We start from the raw sequence: 26,110 nt of genomic DNA on the forward strand, positions 1-26,110 counted from the left end.
AGGAGAGTTTATTATTCCCTCACATCAGGCTGAATCTGAGAACCCCGGGGCTGAGCTATTCTCCCTATTTCTACAAAGCTGCATGTTCTTACCCAAATCTTCAGAACAGCACGGTAAGCCTTGGTCATTTCTGGAAGAGGCCATCCCTCTGAGCACCCAAAACATAAGACCAGGGTAGAGAAAAATATAGTTCAAATGAGAGAATCCAATGGAAATTAAAACAAAAAGCTTTAAATGTATTCTCAACCTTGCAACCAACCAACACCAAGACCCAGGGTGCCCAGTGCTGCCCACTCTGAACACTGAGGAAAACGTTTCAGTCAGTGAAGCCCAATGAGGCTGATAGGCTTGATAAATGGGAAGCCAGAAAACCTTTTACTCAAAGAAGTCCTGACACTTAGTCATACAGCTCCAGACCATTTGATTTGTACATAGTGCGTCTACTCTGATTTTCCCTTGTATTTTGCAGACAGAGTTTTGTTTATGGGATCAATGAATTTATGGCCACAGACACCCACTTTTGACAGCTGACCTGTCAAGATCAGTGCCTGAAAAACTAATTTCCAGCACTGTTAAACAAAACGAGTCCTGCCACTATTTGATAAGACAGCTCTGGTTTTCATTCATTGCCGAGATCTGCTCTGCCCAGACCAGCTGCATGCTTAGAGCCAGAGGTCACAGTGCAATCATCACTTGGAAGGAGATAGATGGTTTCCAAATCTGATTATGACAAACAACTGTTCAAGAGACCCGCCAATCGGAGAATAAATTTTATAAACCACTGGTCTCAGGAAAATATATTTCCTGAGTCAATCAGGGTATTCTTCATGCTAGTGTTTCTGAGTTGCAAGATGTGGGGATTTGGGAATAAATGCAGGGCTATTAACCCTAAATGGGACAGGCTTCCTTTGGAAGATTGGGCTTTGTGATCTGAACTTAGTTACGGAAGTATCTTAAAGTGTCATTTTCATTCCATGGGGAGGTAAGATGAAGTGGGGAGGCAATCCAACTGCTTTACAGCTCAGAGACAGAATGTGACAACTCTGACATAGAAAGTCTTGCAAATTCATGTGGAAGACAGAGAAAGAAGGATGAGAGACAGAGCAGGGAAGGAGAGGAGAAGGAGAGGGAAAGAAGTTAGTTTACTTAATGCTAAATCTCTTGTTTAATGATATCCAACAAGACAATAGATCACAATATATTTTCACACTTTTACAGCTGATGGAGGAATACTTTGGTGGTAAGCTGGTCTCAGGAAAGCCCTAGAAGTAGGAGGTGAAGCTTTTATGACCATGTCTGTCAGATGTCACAACAAAAGCTGGAGTCCCATGTGAACTGTAACATCAGCTAAGTGCGGACGGCCTCAGTTGGGATACAGGCTTCTGTCATGGTGGCCACAGTGGGTTTATCATCATATCAGAGCAAGGGCTTCTCTTGAACAGTAAGTTTTCTATTAAATTTTCTTCCTTTTGCCCATTTTTATTGGAAAACAAATGGGCTCTGTGTATGTTTCAAGGGATCACAGCCTTGAATGGAAGCAGGATGAAGAGGAACCCATTATCTTTTTTTTTTTCCAGTCAAAACAAATATTTATTGAATATTTACTATTTACAAGACAATTTATAATTTTACCTTCTGTACTTTAACTAGTTTATCTAATTTGTAGCTGATTTCTGCCTCTCTTTCTTATCCTTCCCAGATCATCTCACCTAGGGTCTAGCTCAAGCTCTTATTTCCCATTTTATTCTAATCTAATTTATATTACATTTAACATCTGCTATTAGTTGTAGAAGGTTTTTTTTCCCCACACACATACACACTGAACAGTAGTTGGGGGCATACATTTACCAATTTATACCATATGATTCCTTGGAAATCCCTTTCACCAGAAAACTGACTTACTGTGTGGATCAAGGCTTCATGAAAACCCTGAGGGACACGTGACTGATCTTCCCAAGAGACTTTTCTCAAGAATGCTGGTACCTTCACAACTTTCAAATTGTCAATTTGTTTGTGTGGTGGGGGGAGGTGTTTGTTTGTTTATAGTACATGAGATCAAACCCAGGGCCTCACACATGCTAGGCAAGTGTTCTACCACTGAGCTTCATCCCCAATTACCCCACCACACCTTTTAATGCTGAGACGGGGTCTCCCTAAGTTGCTCACCTGACCTTGAACTTGCAATTTTCCTTCTTCATCTTTTCAAATACATGGGGATTACAGGCATGTGCCTGTCTTGTAAACTTTTCTTTTTTCTAAAAAGTAACAAAATATTTGAAGTTTTATTTTCAAAGATATTATAGATTTTTATTCAAAAGTGCTTTGCCATTATTTTTTATTTGTTCCAATTAATTATACATGACAGCAGAATGCATTTTGATGCACTATACACAAACAGAGCACAACTTTTCCTTTCTCTAGTCATATACAATGTAGTAACATCATTTGTGCCATCATACATGTATCTAAGGTAATGATGCCCATCTCATTCCACTATCTCATTCCACTATTGTGTATGTACAGCACAGTTTCTTTATCCATTCATCCATTGAAGGGCATCTAGGTTGGTTCCACGGTTTAGCTATTGTGAACTGAGCTGCTATAAACATTGATGCGGCTGCATCACTGAGTATACTGATTTTAAGTTCTTTGGCTATAGACACAGGAGTGGGATAGCTGGGTCAAATGGTGGAAACCCATTATCTTGAGTTGGCATGAATCAGACATTAATCCAGAACTAATTTTAGACAGTTGATTGCAAGTTTGTTTTTTTGTTTGTTTGTTCATTTTTGTATGGGTGCTTGTGCATGCAAGCTGGGGACTGAATGGAAGGAAGGCCTCCCACATGCTAAGTAGGCACTCTATCACTGAGTTCCAATTGCAAATCTTAAGCTTTAGTCAAATGCAGAGGCAACATGTCTAGGCACAAACACAAGTTCTCAGCAGCAGAGCACAAGCATCTGAGAATAGTCTATTAATATTTGTAGACAGGCTTCCTAAAGCTAGGTCTAATTTTGAGAGTTCATTTTGGAATTCCAACATATCAGGTCCACTCTGATCCCTGGGAAGTATAAATCACAGGTTGAAAGTCTCTGTCTCAATCAAGTCCATTTGCATAGGGAAGTGAGCATTTGGTGAAACTTTTACTCTCTTAAAACAAGCACAGCAGAAATTGTGCTAAATGGTCAGAGGACAGAACTGCAAGAAACTGAGAAAAGAATGAAATTGACTGGAAAGCTATCATGTAAGGGAGGTTCATGAAAAACTTTTAGCAAAAATGAGAGAAAAACACTTGCCCAATGTGTTGGAGAGAAAGATTAAAAAAAAAAAAAAAAAAAAAAAAAAACCCAACTTGGAGAGATTCCATTGATTCTAGCAATGTGTCCTTCACGGTGGAGACAACACACGTATCCAAGCCTTAGCCTCTGCTCTTTGAAAGTCCAGGGCAGCAAGTATTCACTAAAGAGACTGACCGATTCCAACAGTGCCAGCAATAGAGTGAGGACACATAGAGTGAGGACAGCAACAGCAGCAGTTTCACTGCTGCTTAAGATAAAGAAGCAAGGAGATTTTGCTCCAACAACAACAACAATGCCAAGTAACTGAAAAAACCATACTTTAAAAAAATTAGACTACAGGAGACTTGCAATCACAAGACTACTCACCGCCCTCCAAGGAGGGACAGGACATTAAGAATGTTTCATCTTTGGCTGAGCATGGGACAAAACATGTGGTAATTGCAAAAGTGAGCATGAAGAAAAATGATCTGAAATTTTAAAGAATTCTTAAAGGCCTAGTGTAAGTCAGCATGACTGGATTCCAGGAGCTCCAGACTCAAGAGAGATCATGCATACTCTTTTCTATGAAGTTTCCACTAAGTGGAATGGGAGAAAGAAAAGCAGTATGGCATTTAAAAATTATGGAACAATACCAAGCATATGTATTACCAACATAGGACTTGCATCAGATATATGTAGGAAAGCTTACAATTGAACTATAAGACAACCCAACTTTTAAAAACAGAAAAAGGATTATTTTTCCAAAGAAGACACATGAAATATAAACCAATATAAACTTGAAAATATACATACTCAACATCCTTCCACATCAGAATATATGCAAAATAAGATCATAAAGAGATACTGCTAAACCTCATTAGGATGGCTAAAATCCAAGTCAGATATTACCAAGGGTCAAAAGAGGATCAGGAATGCAAACTGTACAGCAAGACAAGAAGATAATTTGGCAATTTCTTATAAAGCTAAACATACCCTTACAATACCACCTAGCAAATCTACCTCTAGGCATTACATAAGGAAAATAGGAAATAAAGTCATGCAAAGGTCTGTACGGGAATATTCATAGAAGCTTTATTCACAATAGACAAAAATAGAAAGTCGCCAAATGCTGATCAGCTGGTGAATGAATAAACACAGTGTGGTATATTTATATAACAGAATACTATTTCAGCAAAACATGGGTGAAGCTCAGAAGCATTATACTAAGTGAAAATGCCAGACACAAAGACCCCATATTTCATGATCCAGTTTATATGACACTCTCACAATGGCAGTATGATAGGTAATGAAAATAGATCAGTGGTTGTCTGAGGTTGGGAATAGGAGGAAGATATCAAATGCAAAGAGGAAGCAGGACTTCTTGGGGGTAATGGAACAATATTTTTAATGTTGTAGTAATTACACTACTGTATACATTTGTCAAAGTTGATCAAACACTGTACACCTCAAATGGGTGCATGGAATTGCATTTAAATAGACCTGCTATCTGTGTATGAGTGTGTGAATGAGGAAGGAGGAAGAGAAAACGGGGGTGGGGGTGGATTTTGAAAATAATGGAGCCCTGTGGTAGGGAGTAGCACCAACCTGTTATCTGACCTGACTGTGACCATAGGGCAGGGTGGATGAGAGGAAAAGATTCCCAAAATAACAATATAACCAATATTATTACACTCAGGTAATGTTGCTTTAACTACCTAAAGCTGGATAGTATCAAGTGGCTGGGAAATTGCGTATCAATTTCAAAGAACTGGATGGGTTTAAGAACATAAGTGCAATTTTACCTGAAAATAGTTCCATGGTATTGTGGGAAAAAATAGATTATAAAACATTTTATACAGTGTGCTACAACTTATTTTAATGCTTATTTCTTTTTGTGAGATGGTGCACATATACACCTAAAACACAAAGGTAGCTATCAGTGGCCAATTCTGGCATGGGATAGAGCATTGGGATTACAAAGAATGTTCATCCTTGCACAATGCAATCTTGTAATGTTTGAATTGTTTTACAGAGAGGAAGCATTGCTTTTATAATCAGAAGAAAAACAATAAAGCAATTTTCATTTTGAAACTGCACTGTGATCTGGTGTATAACTGTAATGTTGGTTTTGTGTCTCTTTTTAATTGTTTTAAGTATACTGGGTTTGCCTCTCTAAGTCAACTGCAATTTCTAGCAATGGCAGTGTCTGAGGTGGGACACAGTGGGTTGAAATTCTATACCTTCCATTCATGAGCCAGGGTGACCTCTGGCAAGTTACTTAACTGGCCATGTTCTTTCTTTGGGCTCAAGCATCCTTATCTGTAGCTTCCATCAGAAATAAATTATTATTATGGACAACAGGGCTTATTTTCCTCTCAGGTCTCTATGATGCTCAGGCCCATATCAACAGCTTGTGAAATTCTTGTGGTTTGAATAGACTAGAATTAATGGCACTACACACACTATTCATCAGTCTGAATTCTGACAAGACACGTTCCGCCAGCCAGTTCTATGAGTTCCCACATTGGGGGTGGGGGGGGGGGGAAAGACAGGTGTCTCCTGTTAAACTCTCTACATTCTTGGCCATCTCTTCTTCCTGGAACACCCTCCTCTTCCTTTATTCTCTGACTCCTACTTATTGTTTGAAAATCATTTTCAATATCCTTCTTTGCATCTCCACGAGTAAGTGTCTCTCTTTGGCAAGTCCATAACATTCTGACCATAGCTCTGTAGGAATCCTTTCTCAATATATTAAAATTCACAAATAGACTATGTCTCTGTTAAGGTAGAAACTTCCTCTTCTTCATTTTGGTACAGTTAATAAAATCTTATTAGAAAAATTAATAAAATTGATCACCCATGGACACTTGCTCATTAACTAGCTATGATTTTATGTTTTTGCAAATTCTAGCTTTGTAAAAACCTATATATGAAGCTCTGCAAAAGGCTTTCTCACTCAGTGCTGATTTAAAATGGTTGAAAGTTTGGGGGCTGGATTTTCCTCTTTGCATGGTTTTTATGTTGAAAAATTATTTTAAGACTTCTAGCCATGGAAAAGTATTGCCAAAAATGAGAACCCAATGACATAAATTAAAAAAAAATACACCACCTTACATGTCTTTACCCCTCCTTGTTAGTGTGTGAACCAGATGCATCTTGTCTTGGGTTCATCCCTTATCTATTGAATCAGTGTCTGTATTTTAATAAGATCCCAGGTGACAGATAAGCAGAGTAATGTTTGAGAAATAGTTACTAGATCACGGTACAATTATTTTTGTCTAGGACCATTAGGACCTGTTTTGATCATCTCTCAATTCCTCTAACTAACCTCCACTCAGTAGCCAGAGGTTTCTTTTTTCTTGTTGTTTTTTTTAAATAAACATTGTTTTCTTTTGCCCTCCTTGAAATTCTCAAGTAGTTTCCTACTGAGCTTGGATTATCCTTTCTGAGACCTGTATGACTCACCAAGACCTGGACCATGTCTGACCTTCAAACGCATGCTGGCTCACCATATCCCACCAATTCTGGTCACCTTTCATTTTCACAAGCTGAGGCCTTTCTGCTTAGGAACTTTGTGCATGCCCTTCTCTTTCCTGATAAATCTTATCTCTACCATTCACATCCTATGCTTGGCTCTTTCTCATCTGATGGGTATTGCCTGAAATTCTGCTGATAAAAACCTTCCCAGGTCATTCATCCTAAATACTCTGAAAATATTCTCAAATACAGAACTTTGCTACTTTCTTTGTAGCTCTCAAATACTGTAACTGTAAAAACACCCTCTATGATAGATGTTTGTTTTGCTCACCATACTATACTAAAAATCTGACAAAATTTCTGACGGACAGCATACACTTAACAAGTATTTGTTTAATAAACAAGTAAATTGAAGATCTAGTCCAGGAAACAAGTAAACTTTCCCACAAATGACTAGAAAGTCAATATTTTGGGTTTCTTGGGTCATATGGTCTCTGTAATCAACTATTCAATGGGTTTAGCTAGGTTCGAACAAACTCTGCTTTCAAAAGAAATGGCAGGCTGGATTGAGCCCAGAAGCCATAATTTACTAATTCCTGATGATCAATATCCTTATTTCTATTGTTTGCTCTGTTTAGAATATTCTCCCTTTTAATTGCCCTTTCCAATCATGTCTCTTTTCTCAAGGTTTAATTTGTTATTTCTTAATTCTTTAAAAGGTCATGTTTTGAGGAAGCTCCATTTTATCCCTCCAACCAGAAGTGACAGATCTTCCCACATCCTTAAGGCAATATGCTTACCCTTCTTCACGGCACTGATCACATTTGGATTCCCCTGACAGTTCCTGCAGCCGATGGTATATTCTAAAGCTGTCGGTGACAAAATTGCCCACTTCCCATGCTCTTCCATAATGTCATTTCTCCTCCTCCTATTAAGAGGTAAAGTCTAATTCACCCTCTTTTAATCTGGTCTGAATTTGATTCTGTCTATCTCTGAGGCTAGATTAGAAAAGGCTAAGATGCTTCTGCCCAGTTCTCTTGAGATGCTTGCTCTAGGATAAAACTCTGTACCCTTGACACCTTTGAACATTGGGGCCAGATAATTTTTTTCCTTTTTTGAGAGGAAGGGGCTGTTCCATGCATTACAGGATGTTTAGCAACATTCCTGACCTCTTTCAACTAGATTCCCATAGTACTACCCCAGTGTGATAATAAAAAATATCTTCAGATATTGCCCAAAATCCACTGGAGGGCAGAATTACCCCCACCACTACCCACTGAGAACCACTTATCTAGGGGAATCCAGATGCTATGCAAAAAGCACAACCCTAAGAACATGCAGCTGAAAAGACCACAAATAGATATTCTGCTTGACAGTCTCTTAAGGGTTCAGCCTTCCAGTCACTCGGGCAAAGTAGTAGACATGTTAGTAAAGCCATCTTGGACTCATAAGACCAACCTATCAGCCAGGAAAGTCCTACCAATTAGCCCCAAAATCAGAAGAATTGCTAAGCTGTGTTCTGAGCAAACTTCTAACATATAGAATCCGTGATATACAATTGTTATTGATAATATTGAGTTTTAAGTCATTTGTTACATAGTTATAGTGACTTGAACAGCATTTGGTACCTGGAAATATGATGTTACTATAAGAAAAAGTACAAAATGTGTGAAATATGCTTTGAGACTGAGTGAAGTTACAAGACCCCTAAGGAGATTTATGGTAGGTATAAAACTCAAAGAAATTGACTGTAAGAGTTCAGGGGAAAATATTGGAAGCTAGAAGAAAAAGTGCCTTTGTACATAGTGGTTGAAAATTAAGAAAATCTGTCATCGGCAATAATACGGATTGTAGAAATGATACTTAATAAACTGATGAATTTAAGAAGGAGTTTTGAGCATTCCTTTGTTCTTGCTTATCTGTTTATCATAATGCATGCACAGATGCATAGTGTTTTAGTCAACTTTTTCACTGCTGTGACCAAAAGACCTGACAAGCAAAATTATAGGAGGAAAAGTTGGGGGGCACATGGTTTCAGAGATCTTAGTCCATAGATGGTCAACTCCACTGCTCTGGGCCTGAAGTGAGACAGAACATCATGTTGGAGAAGTGTGGCAGAGTAAAGCATCTCAGGACACTGTATCTGGAAGCACAGAGACTCTCTGCTCATCACAGACAAAATTTAAACCTCAAGGGCATACCCCCAGCTACCCACCTCCTCCAGCCACACCCTACCTACCTGCAGTCACTACCTAGTTAATCCCTATCAGTGGATTAATGCACTGATTAGATAAGGGCTTTCCTAACCCAATCATTGCATGTCTAAACTTTCTTGCACTGTTTCAGAAATGAGCTTTTGGGGGGAACCTCATATCTACACCATAACTCACAGATAGTTCATAGATGAACTAAAAAGAAATTCTATTTTCAAGCAGAATTTAGGAAAAATATATAGAATTTAGGCTTGGTTAAGTTAAAGACCTAAATTATTTTTCATCTTTAATCTTTTCTTGCAGAAAATTCCAAAAATAAGACAGTTTCTCAATGCAAAGATCAAATCCTTCAGACTACCCAGAAGAATGTTCCAAGAAGTCAAGGGTCTGATTATCACACTCTTTCTTAAGCCCTCATAAATATTTAAGGTGATGTATTATAGACCTTTCAGAGAGACAAAATCTTGAAGGTGCATATCACAGACATTCTCTGTTAAACAATAAAATATCTTAAATCTATAACAGCCTGTTAGGAAGCCCCAGCTAAAGAAGAGTGTCTCAGTCTGCTTTGTGTCACTTTAAAATACCCAGCAAGAACAACTTTGAGGAGGGAAAGTTTATTTTGGCTCATGGTTTTAGAGGTTAAGTTAATGGTGAACTGACTCCACTGTTCTGGGTCCAGGTAAATCAAGACAAGAGGGCATGAAAGAGAAGCCTTGCTCCATTAACATTGGACAGGAAGCAAAGAGAGAAAGAGAAAGGGGCCAAAGGATGGTGAATCCTTCCACGACACATACACCCCTGACTATAGTTGTCACCCAGTTAGTCCATTCAAACTAAGATGGGCAAATTAGGTTATAGCTCTCACAATACATTGGATTTTGCCTTCCTGCATTAACACAGAAGTTTTGGGGGGCACCTCATATCCAAATTATAACAAAAGCTTCTCTCAAAGAATTTATAAGCATGCTATCATCTATTGTGGTAAGCAATCAATAAACTTAACAAGAAGTCCACGTAGTTTTTAAAGGAATTATAATGGCAGAAGTATAGCCAGGTTAAGCTAAATGGGTTGGAGAGAAGGTAAAATGAAAGACACTTAGATCCTTCAGTCTCTGTGGGTAGGGAGCATTTGAGAAAACAATTCAGAAATGGAAAAATTATTTATAAATCAGAATCAATAATCAATATTTCAAAGGATAGAGTAAAGAAACAGAGAACCACTTTCTGGAAGTAGCAAAGGCCCCTAATCAAGGAGCTCATGACATGAGTCCAGCTGAATATTAGAATTGCAATATATAGTGATCACTATGTGCTTCCTAATTCCTTTCTCCCTCATGGGTGAGAATATTTATTTCAGCCATTCTCACTGGTTTACTTTGTATATTGAGCATGAAAGTCATATAATTTGACTCTTCATATCAGGATCCAAGAATCTGTATTCAAAAAATCTGTCTCTCAATCTGATTTAGATGGTATGATCTAGGACTATGAGCCAAAATCATAATGGAATAAGACTGTGGTATTCTTGAAGAAGGAAGGTGATATGCAAACCCGTTACTTTGATATGTGAAAGCTTTGCTTTTTCAAATAGAATTATTTTTAGCTCTGATAATCAGTTTGAGTAATTATTCCCTTTTTTGTTTGAGAAGGTTATGACCAGAAGCAGCACTTCTTCCAAAAGTAGCAATGACATCACCTATGCATTATTTCTTCTAGAATGTGACCCTGTCACTCTTCCATCAACATTCAGAACCTTATTCTTTTTCTCTCCTTGAACTTTAACCACCTTTGCTTGTAATTAATAAATTTTGATTATTAATTATATCAATACTAGAAAACAATATTTATTATTTGAGACAACTGACTTAGTCAATTTGATTGTCCATTCTGTGTCCCATTATTATCATGTGAAATCTGAAATCACCTTTGAAACCATATATGAAAGAAAGGATTGAAAGGTATGAAATGAAACCAAAAAGTGCATATTGTATCAATAATACTAAAAATCATTATATAAATGATATTATATAAAACAATGGTTATTAATATTAAAACAAGGTATATTAACAAACAACATGTGATTTCTGAAGCTACATCCTAAATGCACATGCATTGTCCACTTGGTTCCATTGCAGTCCTTAACTGGGGAAAGCCAGCCATCATGTATGAGACTCAACACCCCAATACAATACCACCATGCCAAAGAGGCTGCACATAGATAGGAAGATAGTTTCAGGTGAATTCAATCTTCTAATAATCTTCACCAAGGTACCAGGAATGGGAGTGAAGCCCTCTTGAGCCCTGTTGAGTATAGCTAAGTGACCTCAGTTGATGCCACAAGAAGCCAAAGTCACCTAACCCCAAGGTTATAGAATCAGTGAGATAAAATATAATTAATATAACATGATTATTGCTGCTTTAAGGCATTGAGTCCAGTTTCTGATGCATTTGCCCTTGTGCTCATGTTTAGAGCATAGGCTGCTTTATTCCTTTCCCTATTCCCACTGCATCTACAATAATGCCTCCCATACAAGATAGATATGTTTACACTTTACAAAGTATTGTTACACACATCTCTCAGTGCCACCAACACTTTGTGAGTTAGTAGAAAAGGAATTATTCTCAGGTTTGCTGGTTAAGAAACTATGATTGAGAGAGGTCAAGTGTCTTCCTGTGTCTCTATTAAATAATCCAAAGAGGTTGTAAACTCAGAACTTTCTAAATTCAAGTACACTGGACATTCCTCATTAAATGTTCCCTCTGTACACTTCAGCATCTGTATAAAGTTTTGCTTACTTAATGGGGGAAGAAAGAAAGAAAAAGTTAGGCAGGAAAGGAAAGAAAAATATTCCTAAGGTTTTAATTTAATTTACAGTGATAGAATCTTATCTGAATTCTGGGGCTGCTGAGGAGGCCAGAACCTAGTCACATTCCTGAGGTCAGCATTCTGTCATTTCTCCTTCTCTTTACATTTTATTTGCTGTGTGGGGAATCATGCCACAGCAATGGCCCACCCTGGAAAGCTCACAGGCCTCAGGCCTCCTCCTGCTTGTCCCTTTCTCCTAGCCCCACACTTTAAAGGTCTCACCAACTGCATAGAAAGCAATTGACTCTCATTCCCCCAGCACCAGAGTCAAATAATTATTCTTACCCAGAAGGCAGCTATAAGAGAACTGAAACTTTCCCTAAATGTAATTTGTACATAGAACCTTGGAGTAACATTAGGAAATAGGAATCAAGAGATTTTTGAAAATATTTTTATGTTATGGGAGATAGACCAGATGCACTAGCTATGGAGACCGTATAAGGAGGTGCTAGATAGATTTTCCTGTTTCTAATTTTCCCTTTCATATTTCATAATCATAATGTAAATAGTATTTGTTTTCAATACCAGTGAGTCTTTAGATTATATGCATAACTTGGATCTGAGCATAACCAAATAAGTATCTTTCTTTCTACCACAATAAAAAACAGAAATTCATTAATACATAATACATCACATTGTATAATGTGAAAAAGGCTTTACCTGTGATGAGCTTTAAGAATAGTTTAGGGAAATAGGAGTGAGGTGCATGCATCCCCATGATTGTGTATCTCTCAAGGTCAGCAGCTGAGTACCTACCTGTGTGGCAACCAAAGACCCTGGTCTCACAGTATACACTCTTGAGGTAATAACATTTTCAACTGAATTGAAAGGCATGAGATTGAAGGGAATGAAACAGAATGTTCACAAAACTCTTTACTGATAAAAAGGCTATATAGTAATGTAACATGCTACAGTTGAAAAACTTTAAAATCAATAGTGAGCTTGCCTGAGAAATACCACAAGGCAGTAGTCAATTTGTTAGTCCATTCTGTGTCCCATTATTATCATGTGAAATCTGGGAGTATGAATTCTTAATATCTACTTTTTTCACCTTTGAAACTATATATAAAAGAAAGGACTAAAAGATATAAAATGAAGCCAAAAGTGCATATTGTATCAATAATACTAAACAATCATTATCTTTGGCAGAATGAGTTCAGACAGACTTGAATTTGAATCCTACCTCAATCACATGTTAATGATGACCTTAAGTAAGCCACTTTTCCCTTTTTAGCCTCGATTTGTTTCCTTAAAACAGAAAATACAATAACATTGATTGCCAATCCTTTTGAGTTTTAAAATTCACCAATGTTCTGATTACTTCCAAATTTATATTCCCAAATCAGAATTCTTCCCTGGGTTCCTGACTCAAATGTTCAGGTTACAGCTTGACATCTCCATTTGATACCTAATAGATAACACAAAGAATAATTCCCAAATTTCTTAAACACAACCAACATTCTAAATTGTTATTTTCCAAATCTTCTTCAATTCAGTTACAATCACCATCATCTTCCAAGTTGCTTAAGCCAGAAACTTTAGAGTTCAACCTTGATTTCACTTCCATCTCACAGCCATGTGCTAGCTATGTTTGTTCTGCTTCTGAAATATATCCCGAAACTACACTGTCTCTATTGCTACCTCTCTAATCTCAGTCACCATTATCACTTGGAAGACTGAAGCTACTTTGTAACTGGTATCCTTATTTCTTCACTGACATCATACGGTTACAGGCAGTTATGGTTCATCAAATATCAATATCTTTCCCTTAGATTTCCTCACGTCATTTCACTACAGATGAGAGGCACATGCCTGAATTCTAACAAATGATAAGCTAGCAAAAAGGATTATAAATATTGGCTCAGCACACATAAGGGCCTGTGTGCTTATTCTTTCATCTCTTTAGTGGCAACCTTGGAGTTCACATGGTAAGGTAGAATCACAGGATAGATGTTTCCTGGATCTTTGAGTCACTGCATGGAGAAGAAATTTCCTAAAGAAATGTCTAACCTTATCAGGCTTTGTGTGAACAAGAAACAAACACTTATTGTGTTAACACTGAAAATGATAGTATTGCCTATCCTGACCATAATTCAGCCTCTATACAGCAGAGTAATATTTCAGAAGCATTTAATCAGTTCATTTCTCTCAATCATGGTTTAGCGTCCCCACAAAGCTCATGTGTGGCATAATGCAAGAATGTCTGGAGGTAAAACAATTAGGTTATAAGAACTTCAACCTAATCAATGTAGTAATCCCTGGACACGGATTAACTGAGGGTAACTGCAGACAGGTAGTTTGTAGATGACAGAGCTGGGCCACTAGGGGCATGCCTTTGGGGTTTATATTGTATATAGTGAGTAGAGGTTTCTCTGCTTTCTGGTGCCACCTCCAGGGGTGCTTGGGTGCTTTCTCCTTTAGCAACCTTCTGCCATGTTGTACTGCCTCACCTCAGGCCAAGAGCAATGGAGCTGGATGTCTGTGGACTGAGGCCTCCAATTAAATTTTCCTCCTCTAAAATTGTTCTCATCAGGTCTTTTGGTCAAGTGGTAAATAGGCTGACTACAATACACTCCCCCTCATTTAAATGTTCTCTTGGCACCCATTTAACATAAACCCAAACATTCTATAGATTTGATCTCAGTCTAACAACATTCTACCACTTCCTTCCAGTTATTGAAAATGGTCACACTGGCCCTCTGGCTGTTCCTCAAACATTCTAGAACTATACTCAGTCTTTGCACATGTTCTTCCTTTGGAAACATTTTTACCCTCGAAGTACTCTAGCAACAGCAGTCCTCATTTTCTCTGAAGGAATTCCTTGTCAATCCTTGTCAATTGAGTCCCCTGCGAGGACTCCATTGATTGACCTGTTCCATTTTGATAGTTTATGTATGACCATGTGAAATAGTCCAGCTTGCATTATTATTTAATTGATTAAAAACTTTTTACATTATCTATCTCCCTCCACTGGAATATAAGCTATCTAAGGACAGACTATTTTTAAATCCATTTTCAGCAGTATACTCAATACTTGTTAAAGTGCCTGGCACAGAGCAGGCACTCATTATCACAAAAGATGAAGATATGCATACCTATCTCTATCATTAACTGAATTCCTATAGATGATTGAAGTATAGACCTGAAAGAATCCTAATATAAGATCATATGGAGCTTTCCCTCAACCAAAATTCAGAGATTAGCTGTTCTCAGAAGCATGAGATTCTTCTGGCCTGGGACTAGGCAAGAATTTGGGCATGAGAACAATCTGTTATTGGTTGAAAAGTATGATAAATTCCATTTGCAAGAACAGAGCTTCTGCCCTGGACTTTTAAAAAGAATATTTTATAATATAAAACATGCAGATATAATGAAAAGAAAGAAAACCAGAAAAAATACTTTACAAAAGAGAATACTCCATTACCTATCAAGCAGAAACACATCCAATCTAATAAAATAAAAAGGCAAGTTGTAAGCTTATAAAATATTATTACAGTGAAATGCCTAGTGATGACATAGTGACATGAGCATAATTATATTACAAGGTAAACTGGTACTCTGTGGAAAGTGACTTAGCAGCATGCATCAAGACCATAACAGATATATCTATTTATTTCTTTTTCTTTTTTCTTTTTAATTGGTATCAGGGATTATAATGCAGAGGGACTTAGGTGCTTAACCACTGAACTATATCCCCAGCCTTAAATAAATAAATAAATAAATAATACACACACACACACATATTTCATACTTATGCCATATATGTATGTATGGATGTATATGTGTGTGTGGGGGGGTGTGAATGGCCCTTAGAGATAGGGTTTTACTAAGTTGCTTAGAGCCTTGCTAAGTTGCTACAGATCTCTTCACCTGTAATTTCAATTATAAGGAAATTTCCCAGTGAATGACTTCTATATATTAATAACATACCAAAGATATACACAAAGATCATAATCAGAGAACTAGATATAACAGCTAAAATACACAGAAAGGAAGCTACTTAAAAACAAATTATATGAGAATTGTTAAGTTGCTATGGTCTAGCCCCTGAAAAATAACACTAGGGAGCATTAAAAATGACTATTTGAAATAATAAGTAGGGCTGGGGCTGGAGCTCAGTGGTAGAGGGCTCATCTAGCAGTGCAAGGCCCTGGGTTCAATTCTCAGTACCATATTAAAAATAAATAAATAAATAAAATAAAGGTATTGTGTACAACTAAAAAATAAATATTAAAAAATAATAAGTAATGATTATTATCATTAATATTATCATTACAATGCTAATCAATACTAACTTTAGAAAAATGTCATGACCCTGAATGTTGAGTAGTAATGATCAGAAGGGGAATCCTGTAACTGTTGAAGAAATGCTTACTTGAATAGAAAGTGTGGTGTCTGTGGTAGAGTGAAGGCCCTGAGAGAAAAGGACATAAGATGAATGGAGATTCTGGGTGCTTACATTCTTGCAATCTGAAGAGAGAAAAGAGCCAAGAGTTTGTAAGAATCAAACTAAATGGAGCAGAAAGTCTGGCCGAGTCTGAACTGCAAAGCACCACTTCTGGTTGCCCTGGTTACAAGCCCCACTCTCTTGGTAGTGATATTATAAAAGAGTCAAGTCACATGCAAATGAAGTAAGCAGATCTTAGGAGGGAGTCAGGTGGCTCCAAGGAGCTCTTCCTGGGGGCAGGTCTGGGGAAGAGTTTGAGAAGGTTTTGCACAGGAGTCACAAGAGAACATCATAATCAAAATAAGGAGGGACAGCTGCTGAAAGCAGGAGAACACCAGATCTGCTGTCACTCCCACTGGGACGGTTCCCATGGCATCAGTGAATCCACAGTTTCACCTGTTCAGTCTGATATCTTTTGTTACATGGAAGAGGAACCCCCAGGACTGAAAAATGTAGAGCTCAATTTCCATAAAGTGGGAAATCAAGATAACATGATCGGGAAAAAAAGTATTTATATATATATATATATATATTTTTTATATATATATATTTATTTATTTATTTATTTTATTTATATATACACATACATACACACACTTATTATAAGTATATAAGTATTTAATAATATAAATGTGCATATATATGTAGTATAGGCTATATGGGAATATATAACAGAAAGATAAATTCAAATTTTAACGACTGTTTTGTTGTTGTTTTTGCAGAGCTGGAGATGGAATTCAGTCTCACACATGCTAGGCAAATGCTCTACCACTAACCTACATCCTATCCCTAATAATAATTTCTTAAAATAATAAAATTATTATTTTTGTAATAATTCAATGCATTTTAAAACTTTCTATAATGAGTTTAACTTATTTTTATAATCATGAAAATTAAGTATAATTCTAAAGCCAATCAGCGGCCAGCTGAAGGTATCATTCCCCAACACAGCACACCCACTAGTCAGCTACTGACTAGCCAGGACAGAGATACCTCAGTCTTCCCCAAAATGGCCTTTCTTCAATTCACATTCCTTCCTTCCTTCCTTCCTTCCTTCCTTCCTTCCTTCCTTCCTTCCTTCCTTCCTTCCTTCCTTTTTTACATACATGACAGTAGTATTCACATTCTTTAATGAACCTTGGAATAAACAAACTGTGGAAAGAGTTGATGTGCCCCTTGAGTGTGTCTTTATGATTTTTTTCATTGGTGCAGCACCAAAGCACACACAACCCCAGTCCTCAGGCCTTTTATGAGTTAGAGTTGGTAAGAAATCAGAACCAGCACTGAGCCTCACTCTCCAACTGGAGAAAGTACAGAAATCTCAACCTATACTTGTAGGATAAAGATTGAGATGTGACTGACCACTTCTGGGGCTTGGAAGGCCTTAGAGGTAATCTCATGCCACTTTCAGGTCGTGAAAGGGTAATATACCCCTGTCAAGCCACACACCAATTTATGAATACTTAATATTAATATATGTATTAATGACATACAGGTATATACCAACATATTATATAATACATAATTATATGTCTGTAATAGAAATTTTACAAGTAGAAACAAAGATGAAATAAAATATTGTTCAATGTGTTGCCAGACATGGTAAATCTATCAATAGTGAATACGTGAAGACCCAATATACACTGAAGGCAAGGTCCATAATTAATCACTATAAATTTAATTTGATAGTTTAAACAATTCTATAAGTAACTTGAACATTTTTAACCAACTTTCTGTAATATCAGAATACATTTTAATTGTCTTACCTTATCATGAGGTAAACAACAAAGGTTTACAAAGAGTTCAGACTAAGATCTGGAGAACTGTCCACAATTCACAATAGGCAATGTCCATTTTTATATTGTCAGTTGGATTTATCTCAGAAGCATTATCTGTCCTGTTAGTATTAGGCTGCCACTTGTTGACTGACAACATTTAAGCTCTTTTCTCCCATTCCTATAAGGGGAGTCTTAGTTATACCTCAGTATTATATATAAATCCTTTACCAGTCAAATATGAATTATAATACATTATGACTTCTTTTCTCCCCTTACTTTTTTTATAACCCTTCTGCATTATGACTTCTTGAAATCAAATAAAAATTATGCACAGTAGTCCCCACTCTTTCCTGAGGCACTCCAAATTCAGTGCTTCCTGAAGTGTGACCTTCGGGGGCTGGTGCCAGCCCCCGAAGAGAAAGCCAGTGTTTATCAACATCCAGCACATTGTCAGATTACTCTGTGTTATCTCATTTAACTAAAAGAGGAGGAGAGGTATTTTTGTATATCTTTTATTTCAATTTAGGTTTTTAGAAAAATCAACCTATTTTACTTTATGAGAATATGGGTTGGTGGCATATGGGTTGAAAATAAAAATAAGGTGGTCCTTCAGGACAAATGATTGAGAAGCACTGGCATAAGTGACACCTGGGCACCTGTGGAGATGGGGACACACAGACCAGACCAGGAGCCAGGCCTGAGTGACTCACTGTAAGGGTGCAAGTCACCTTTACATTTAGCTGGTCACTTATATAGTCAGAAGGAGAAATGCAAAATTCACCAGCTCCCTATATCCTTCTTCCACACACCAAAAACAGTGACACTGAAACAAAGGGTCTGGGGACTATAACTCTAGTTGTGGTTACACCTCGTTGCTCTAAACTTCAGCCAACGGCCTTTATGTCCTGCATCTACATCCTGAGAGGGGTAGGGCAGAAAGCCTCTCACCTTACAGAACCTGGCTGTGCCAGGTCAGCACAGCCCTCCAGGGGTAAAGGGAATGGGAGATGGCCTCCCAGCAGCTCCTCACAGGACCCTTTCCTCTTACACTCCACGAGGATGACAAGGTATTCCCACAGCATGTCCATCAGCCACAGATCCACTTTGGCCTGCCTGACCTATCGGAAAGCAGGCAGGGTGACCAGGGCTTTTGTAGAGCCATGCTCCTACAAATACAGTGTCAATCCATATAGTAAATGTTGTAAAGCTTAATTTCCTTCTCAAGTTTCTTTTGGGGGGAAGCCTATGAAGAAATGTTCTGATTAAAATAAATCCTTCAACACCCAGTGATATGACCACCTCACAAATGAGATCAGTGATGAGTGAAATCTTCACAGGAAGCCAGACTTCCCGTAATACCAGCCTAACCAACTGCCCAGACACAACATCAGAAGTGCCGTCTTCCAAGTCCAGACAATGGTTCACAGAGCTATTCCTTCTATTGAATCATCAATATATTCATTAATTAAGCAAGCATTTATTGAAGCCAACCACCTGGCAGAATCCGACAGGCACAGGTCACAAAGACGAATGGAAGGAATATAAGCCCTGTCCTAGAGAAATTTATGGTCTAGGAGGAGGAAAGGTAAAATTAAAAAAAAAATGTAATTAAAATCATGGGTCACATATGAGAAGAGAGTTTGTAGAATGCATTTCAGAGAAACAGAGAGAAGAGTGATCCTCTGAGCCTAGGAGATTAAGACAAAACGAATGAGATGAATGATATTAAAGTTCAAGAGTGAATAGAATTTTCCAAAATAGAGAATGATATAAAAGCCACTGCTGTTAAAGCAGAAATATATGCAAAGCAATGGAGGTGTGAGAGAGCATGCCATGCTCAGAAACCCCTGCTTTGCTTCAGTCCCATCCAGTGGGCACAGACAAAGACAAGAAGGTATAATGGACACAGGCTGAGCTTGAAAATCAAACATTGGTTCAAATTATAGTTCTTCCCCTTACAGACCGTGTGACCTTGAACAAATAACTTAGCTTCTTTGATTCTATTTCTTTGCCTACAAAATAATGAAATTATTACCTACATACCCTCCAGAGTTATTTACAGGAATAGAGTAGGCTGTATATAAAATGACTGGCATATTGGTGGTACCAAATTTATTTTTAGCATTGCTATGATTTTTCTTAAAGAAATTGGGATGCTTTTGAATCAGCCTTGTCTTTTTTGGCAATGACAGTCCTCCTGGTATTTGAAGCAGTTTAATCATGAGTCTAGGAGTTTTCAGTCTTTTCTTTCAGCTTCTTTTCCTACTATTCTTATGAAGCATGTTTTTTCAGTTGTTATTTTTCATACATTGATAGAAGGATGGCTAACAATAGAATCTGGACTCCAGACCTGACTGAACTTAGGCAGGTGTTGCAGGTGTTGCAGATGTCTTTGGCGGATGTGAGGGTGATCTGGCTGTGACATCTGTCACTTCGATGATTGCCAGGGTTGATTCAGTTGATCTGATTGTCTACAAGGAAGTGTCCCCTTCCTCCCTCCTCCCTCATGGCACCTTGTGCATCCCTCCCAAAGTTGCATGCTCAGCCAAAGAGGACCCTCCTCTCCAATAGAGGGGGACCATTCTTAGGTCAAAGGTATACAAGTAGCTGCACTTCCCTGCTAGAACCTCCAAATGAACTCTCATATCTATTGCAGCAAAATAAACCACCCCAAAACCTAGTGACTTACAACATCTACAATTTACTATTTCTAATAGTTCAGTGAGTTAATGGACTTGATTTCGATGGGATATCAATAGGGTACTGAGATGACTTGACCTTTTGTGTCATTTAGTCTCTATCCAGGGCTCTTCAGAGTCTAGGACAGCAAGGTAGAAGCTGCCCAGTTGGCTGAGGTTGTTGAACTTCTGTGATGTCACCTCTGCTATTTTATATTGACTGAAACAAGTCCCAGTCTGGCATGGATTTTCAGAGTGAAGCAAGTGACTCTCTTCGGGAGGGGAAGAGCAGCAAATTCAGATTGCCAAGGAGAATCCCTGCTGAAATGAGAAACTGTTGCTCTCAGAACCCTTCCCAAGGCACAAGAAAACAGTGAGAAGCTGCTACGCACTGGACACTTCTGGCCATAGTTCCAAACCTTCTCTCACGGTGCTGGTCTCTCTTCTACTCTGGCTATACTTGCTCTCTCTCATCCCTGACCCATATAATATACACAGGATCCAGCCATTTGTCCATTCATCCTACAGGGAGCTATTTGCCCCTATTTTATTAATTCAGTCAACAAACACTTGCATAGGTGCTGCCAGGTGCTTCTCTGAGTACTGTAAAATATGCACTTCTCCACTCCTCCTGACAATCTTATGAGGTTGACTCCATTACCAACACCATGAGCAGTGGGGAGATAGTCAGGGAGTAGCTTTCAAGCTTAAGAGTTAATGATTGCCAGCTAAACTATGAAACCAACCTAGGTACCCTTTAATGGAAGAATGGATAAAGAAACTACAGTATATACACACAGTGGAATATTACTCAGCCTTAAAGAACAATAAAATTATGGCATTTTCTGGTAAATAGGTGGAAGTGGACAATATTATGCTCAGCAAAATAAGTCAATCCCAAAGAACCAAAGACTGAATATTTTCTCTGATATGCAAATGCTAATTCACAATAAGTGGGGGAGGCATTGAGGTAATTTGGACTATACAGAGGGGAGTGAAGGAAAGGGAGGGAGTATGAAGGTGGGAATGGTAGTAGAATGAATAGGACATTATTACCCTATGTGCCTAGATGATTACATGACCTGAGTAACTCTACCTCATGTACAACCAGACAATGAGAAGTTACACTCCATTTATGTATGATGTGTCAAAATGCATTCCATTGTCATGTATAACTAATTAGAACAAATATAAAAACACATTTAAAAAAGGATTCATGATTGTCAATATGCGGGGTACATTTTTATCAGATATGCTCATAGTCTACCAGCTACTTTCATACAGCCCTTCCAAAGATGGAGTTGCAAGATGTGCCCTGAGCTAAGTGCAGGACTTGAGGAATGAGAATCAGACCAGATTTAACAGAGAGGAAACACCAAGAATGAAGGTCCAGTCCTCTTGTGGCCTCAATGACTATAGCTCCCCTTTGAGGTTCTACCACCTCCTTCCAGAGGAAGAACCAATACCTTGCTTAGGAATACCTGAAGGTAAGAAGGAAAGAAGGAAAACCTGCCCTATGGCCCAGACAGAGGAATTCCTTATACAGCTGTGAGAAAACCAGTTGGCCCTGCTGCTATCATAGGGAGAAGAATCTCCAAGACACTGAGAGGGGCTGGAGCTCTATCTGCTCATAGGTGGGATGAAGGGAGAAAATTCTCCCATCCCCACTATGGAGATTGTTATGCACAGTAAAATGAACACAATGGTTTCTGATCAGGGGAGGAAATAAAAAGCTAACACTGGGTGGTCTTACTAATGTGCAAAGCATACTCAGATAATGGTTGGTTGACTTTGTTGTTGACAGACGATAGGAGAAGCTCAATTTGAACAGTGTCAAATAATGAGACAGAGCCTACGGGGAACACAGAAGAGTGGGTATAGAATTTAAGTTTGATTGCATCCTCTTTATATGGCTCAATTTGAATCAGGTTCAAATTCTAGCTCTACTCCAAATACACTGAATGAATTTGAGCAAATTGCTATAATTGCTGAGCCTCAGTTTTCCTACTTGCAAGGTGGGGATAATCATCCCTACCTGCTATAAGATTACACAATACACTTGTAAAAATATGTCTTACACATTCTGATAATACAGTAAACCCACAGCATGTTCCTACATAAAGAACTATTCTAACAAGGAGGATAAGCTCCAACCAGAATAGGAAGGCTGAGCAGACAATGTCCAGTTCTCCCATATCACAGCATTCCCTGTATAGCCTTACCCAGGCCAATCCTCCTTGGGGACTGAGGAAATCCTTACAGATGCATTGACTGAAGGAAGAGACAGTGGTGATGAGCTAGTACTTCAACACTCACACTCCTTCCTTGATTTAATTTCTGCATTTGCCACTGCCTAGCTGTATCATTTTGGGCAAGTTCCAAGGCTTCTTTTTACCTCATATTTTTCATCTGTAAAATGAAGGTAATAACTGTTTCAATTATCTTCTGCAACATTATCAAATAATTGCAAAACTTAGTAGCTTAAGACAACAATCATTTTTAATTTTATTTATTTGCTCATCCTTTTGCAATTTAGACAGAGTCAGGCAACAGCTCATCTGCTCCATGTAGAGTCAGCCAAGGAAGACTGCTGAGGCTAGACAGTCTCCTCCCAAGATGGTTTCATTCACATGGCTGGTAAGTTGGTAGACTATGAACAGGGAGCCTAGCTGATTCTGTTAGCTAGGGTCTTAGTTTCCCTCTGCACAGGCTCCCCTTCTTGGTGAGCTTGATGGTCTCGGGTACTGACTTTTTGCATAACAACTAGCTTTCCCCAGAGGGCAAATGAAGGCTTCCTGAGAGCTTAAGTCTGAGGCCCAGCACTGCCACAGAATTAGTTCTGCCACATTCTGTTGATTAAAGCAGGCCACAAGCCAGCCCACATTCCAAGGGACGGTACTGCACAAGGGTATGAATGCCAAGAGGCATGATTCAATGGATACCGTCACAAGAACAGCTCTTCACGGTCCCATTTTTCTCATAGGGCCATTAACAGGATTAAATGTATCCGTATTGTGTATGGAGCACTTGTTAAATTGTAAGTTACCTACTAGAGTTGAGTGACAGTCCAGTGGAATGGTCAAGGCCAGTGAAGCATATGCCAGGCAAACTGATTCATTCTCACTTCTTACTAGGAGACAAGCTACTTAACCCTGATGTGCCTCAAATCCCTCATCTATAAAACAGAGATTATAGTGTTGGCCTTGTGGAATTGTTGTGAAGATTAAGTAAGTTGATAATTGTGCCCAAAAAATGCTGAAAATTTTGCAGCACATAGTAAACATGAGGGAAGTGCTCACATGACTGTGATCCTAATCAGATCCGACTCCCATCTGTGAGTCTTGGCCCTGGATCAAGTATAAGCACTTCGCAGGAAACAAAGTGATGTCTACAGAGGTTGTCTTCCTCCTTGTTCCTAAATGTCCATCAAGGTGACTGAGTGCCTTTCCCTTCTACTGGCGCCCTTGTGCTCCCTGCAAGACAGCTCAGTCTGAAGGGTCCCAGACACTTTCTGCTGGCTCCTGAGTCAGCCCTTGGCCTAATGCACCCTTTCAGTTCCAGGGCCTGGACAAGCAGATAAACGCATCCATTCTTGAGAAAAGACCTGCAGTCCCACCCAATCAGGTCCCAACCACTCCATGTTACTGGAAAGGATCACACTTGTTATGTTCCTTTTTCTTCCTGAACAACAAACTCCTTCTTGCAATATTTCCTTGACTAATCACTACTTAGAAATGACCCTCTCCAACCAGAGAGAACTGTCCTGTCCTCCTGGGTGGTAAAAGGCGATTTGCACAGTGATAGAAAAATAACATTTTTATCCAATCCATAATTAGGTCTTGGAGAAACAAATTAAATGAAGGCAAAAGTATGTTTCTTTAAAGCATGCATACTGATCTGCATAATGATGTACATTTAATGATTTTAATTTCCAAGGGAAACGATTTTTTAAAATGAGTTTCGAAAATGTATTTTTCCCTTTAATTCTATGTCTATAAAGTTAAGTCCCCAGGCCTGGTGTTGCATTGCCCCAGTCTCCAATCCTAGCTAATTAGTAATGACATTTTAAACCTAATATTGCAAGAGTGTCTTCCGCCTCTGAGGGCACCCTGCTATGCCAGGTAAAGGATTAATACGACCAAGAAACAGTCTGGAAAGCATGTGCTAGTCCCACACCACCACCACATTCTCATAAATGGACAGTCCATAAGTGGACGGGCTTCCTTACTAAATCCCTTGATAGGAACAATTATTAATATGAATATATAAAACAGCATTGTGACATCCATCTTGGTTAGTGGTGCTCTATTTTATCTCCTTGGGAGATGGTGTTACAACCTAAAGCTTGGAGTCAGACAACCCTGTCTGACTTTAGTTCAGCCATAAATGAGATATATGAAAAGTGTTGACCTTCAATTGTTTTTTGACCTATGCAGCTGGCAATTTTATCTGGCTCTGTTTAATTAAATAGCTGACATATGGCAAGTGCTCAATGGACTTTAAGTGTTATTATTATTATTAACAGCATGATTTGGGCAACTCAACTATAAATGAAGACACCACCAGGTTATTGAGAAAATTAGGTAAAACTGGGTGAGACAACATGTTTAGTAATTTGGGCCCACAAGTCACTTTCAGAACAATTTAGTTCCATCCCTTTGCTCATTTTTGGTTTGTCCCATTCACTTGCTGCTCAGTAAACTAGAGCAAGCAACTCAATAAAACATGGGGAGTCCTGTACCCCATAAAAATACCTTTAATCACCAGTATGGTGGTGTTCACCTATAATCCCAGTGGCTCAGGAGGCTAAGGCAGAATGATCACAAGTTCAAAGCTAGCCTTGGCACCTGAGGGAGGCCCTAAAGCAACATAGCAAGACACTGCTCTAAATAAAATATTTTAAAAGGCTGAAGTTGTCACTCAGCAGCTAAGCACCCCTAGGTTCAATCCCTGGTGCAAAAAAAAAGAAAAAAAAAGTATCTTTAATCATGCCCACATCTTGGAAAAAGCATTTGAGGCTGGTCATGCTCATTATATTAGCTAGTGAAACAGAGGTCAATAATAAGTGTGTCTTTGTGACACATTCTATGGTTTCTCAAGCATGACCTCCCCATTCTTCCTGTTTATCATACCTGAGAGTTCCATGAGGTAGGAGCTAAGTCTGTATTTCCTATGCAGTAGCCATTGTGCTTAGCTGTAGTGATGTGAGGGAGATGGGTTCTCAAAACATATACCTTCCTGGGAAATCTACATCTCTTGGGTACTAAGCCCCAGCAGGACCATCAAACTCCACCTGAAGCAGCAAGGTTCTCCGCTGAAAATATAGGTAGAAAGCATTTCTCCATCATGGGCAGATTTGCCCACTAAGCA

At 38.5% G+C, this 26,110-nt stretch overlaps 1 protein-coding gene across 1 annotated transcript in view; it reads right to left on the reverse strand.

Moving 5' to 3' along the window:
* Grid1 (glutamate ionotropic receptor delta type subunit 1) overlaps positions 1 to 26,110 on the reverse strand; it is a 695,729-nt gene that overhangs the window by 117,593 nt on the left and 552,026 nt on the right. The gene's annotated exons all lie outside the window — the stretch shown is intronic.

This window comes from Callospermophilus lateralis, chromosome 15 (assembly GCF_048772815.1).
Source record: "Callospermophilus lateralis isolate mCalLat2 chromosome 15, mCalLat2.hap1, whole genome shotgun sequence".
Lineage (NCBI taxonomy): Eukaryota > Metazoa > Chordata > Mammalia > Rodentia > Sciuridae > Callospermophilus > Callospermophilus lateralis.